At 39.7% G+C, this 2,882-nt stretch overlaps 1 long non-coding RNA gene across 1 annotated transcript in view; it reads left to right on the forward strand.

The window, feature by feature from the left end:
- The first annotated feature begins 1,565 nt into the window (after positions 1-1,565).
- Positions 1,566-2,882, forward strand: part of LOC149971568 (uncharacterized) — a 35,229-nt gene continuing 33,912 nt past the window's right edge. The window contains exon 1 of the long non-coding RNA XR_016491582.1: positions 1,566-1,808. This is a non-coding gene — a long non-coding RNA (uncharacterized LOC149971568). The remainder of the gene's footprint in view (positions 1,809-2,882) is intronic.

Genomic DNA, 2,882 nt, shown 5'->3' on the forward strand with positions numbered 1-2,882 from the left:
TTCCACCTCCCATGTCGTGCAGTGACCACATACACGCTCCTCATTTGGTAGCCATTTCTTTTTATGTCTGCCGATTTCTATTGCCAATTGGTGGTCACTCAGCCGGTACTTGGTAAGGATCTGTCTCTGCTTCGTATCTCTGACATAGTAGAGATAATCAGCCAATTCATATTCTCTGTTTAGGTCCAGATAGCAATTTAGTCAGGTTTGGGATTTTGTTTAATTTTCCAATGTTGTAAATATGAGTCCTTTGATAGGTTCATGATTTGAATGATTTCTTTTGAAGCAGTGCTGGTGTGAGCTTGGTTGGTTATGTCCAACACCAGCTGACTGAGAGGGCTCATTTCTGGTCTCAGCTCTTGGGGTTGAAGTGCTTTAAATTGGAGACTTGAATTTGGACTTGAATTTAGCTGTAGCCAGAATGTTTACATTTTTTGTAATTTCATTACCACTGGAAGGGGTCCCATTTATGCCCTACATGCGTTAGTCGGTGAATTTCTTTGGATTTGTAGAATTTTCTGACAGAATTTAACATGTAGGACTTGAATTGTATGTTTTTCCCATGTTTTAAAGTCCAGTTGGTTGAGTGGCCCCCAAACCTCCCTTATGTTAAGAGCTATTGGTAGGATTAAGCAGTCAAATATTTTGGTCCAAATTCTAACTGGGATGTTAATTTTGAATCATTTCATTTTTTTAAATTCAATGTTCTGCGGGCTTTTTCTTTGATTGCATTCACTGCCATATTAAAGTTTCCCGGTGCAGATATGGTGAGACCCAGGTATGAGTAACCCCTTTCTGTTGGTTATGTTGTCATAGTTGTACATAGGAGGGCAGATGAGGAGGGAATGCTATCACCTCCAGGTAGGTGTTTGTCCCCTGTGTGCTAAGGGTGTCAGGTTCTTGTCCAGTTCTGGTATTTAGGTTGCCACAGACTAGTACATGTTCCTGGGCCTGGAAATGATTGATTTCCCCGTCCAGGATGGAGAAGCTGTCTTCATTACTAGGCTACCCTGGGGCGGCAGGGTAGGCTAGTGGATAGATCGTTGGACTAGTAACCGAAAGGTAACAAGTTTGAATCCCCGAGCTGACAAGGTACGAATCTGTCATTCTGCCTCTGAACAGGCAGTTAAAACCTGTTGAGGATATGGCTGACTTATGCCCCCTTTGGAGGAATTGGGTACCCATAGTAAACTGAAAAGAAAATCTGTCAAAAATTGCTAATATATGCATATAATAACTATTATTGGATAGAAAACACTCTAAAGCTTCTAAAACCGTTGGAATTATGTCTGTAAGTAGCAGAACTCACAGGGCAGGCATTCTTCTTCTTTAACTAGTTTTTGTGGTCATGAAAGTTGGAGCAAATTTGACGTCATCGCCCCCACCCTTCCCAACCAGTTATGAATCTGGGGAGACTTTCTATGTCTTCCACTAGATGTCCTCATTCAGTAGAGCTTTTGATTGTTCAAATCCCGCGAGAATTGGCCCTATGGGAGTGAAATTAGTGTGTGCCATGAGAAAATATATTGTGCGTTGGGGCGCAAATTGGTCCCGGTCATTCCTTTGTTCCAGCACTCCTGGGAAGAGCTAACGACGACCGGTTGAATTGAAATTTGTTTTGTGTGTTTAAAACATCATAAAGCTTGCTTCTGCACTTAGTTTGACCTGTTTAGTCGACATATAATATGTAATTGAAGTTTTGATGCGCAACTTTTCCGGACCAGAGGACATTTTGGGTGCATTTCAGCTGATGTTATTAGCAGTAGCTAATACAAAGACGCAAGACTTGAAACCAAACGATGTATTGGGTAAGTATGAACCCTTCCAGAACATTCTGAACGAAGACCATCGAAGGTAAGGGAATATTTATGCTGAAATCGGTGTTTCTGTTGACTCCAACATTACGGAGAAATGTAGCTTATATCTGAGCGCCGTCTCAGAATATTGAATAGTGTGCGATTTCTGTAACGTTAAAAATAAATGTAACAAAGCGATTGCATAAAGAAGCAGTGTATCTTTCTAACTATATGTAGAACATGTATATTTAGTCAAAGTTTATGATGTCTATTTACGTTATCTTGCCGCGCTACCTAGATTTCCTGCGGACATTTTTGAGTATTTTCTGAACATGAATTCAATGTAAATGGACATTTATGGATATAAATGGCATATTATTGAAAAAAAAATGTACTGTGTAACATGTCCTATTACTGTCATCTGATGAAGATTTTCAAAAGGTTAGTGAATGATTTATTTTTTAATCCTGCGTTTGTTGATTGCACGTTTTGGCTATTCAAATGAGCTGTGTCTGGTGGTGGTTTGACATATAAATGTGCTATGTTTTCGCCGTAAAACATTTTAGAAATCTGACTTGCTGGCTAGATGAACAAGGTGTTTATCTTTCATTTGAGCTATTGGACTTGTTAATGTGTGGAGGTTAAATATTTTGAATAATATTTTTGCGTTCCATGCGCCACCGTTCCAGCTGAACGTGGGAGGGTAGGTTCCCAACTGGGAACCAGTATCTCTAACAGGTTTTACCCCACTGTTCCTAGGCTGTCATTGAAAATAAGAATTTGTTCTTAACTGACTTGCCTAGTTAAATAAAGATAGATTAAAGTACGGGGATTCTAATGGGGGGGATACAGTAGGTAGCAAACAGGAGGACATTCTCTCTGAAATAATTTCCTTTGGAAATTCTAGCTAAATGTAAAATGTTCCAGATTTTATTAATTTAATAGAGTTAGTTAGGTCTGCTCTATATGCTCTATACCAACTATCTCTCTCTCTCTCTCTCTCTATGTATGTATGTCTGTCTGTCTGTCACTCTCTCTGTCTGTCTGTCTGTCTGTCTGTCTGTCTTTGTCTGTCTGTCTCTGTCT

Source organism: Oncorhynchus mykiss, chromosome 25 (genome assembly GCF_057628025.1).
Source record: "Oncorhynchus mykiss isolate SJ-2025 chromosome 25, ASM5762802v1, whole genome shotgun sequence".
NCBI classification, from domain to species: domain Eukaryota; kingdom Metazoa; phylum Chordata; class Actinopteri; order Salmoniformes; family Salmonidae; genus Oncorhynchus; species Oncorhynchus mykiss.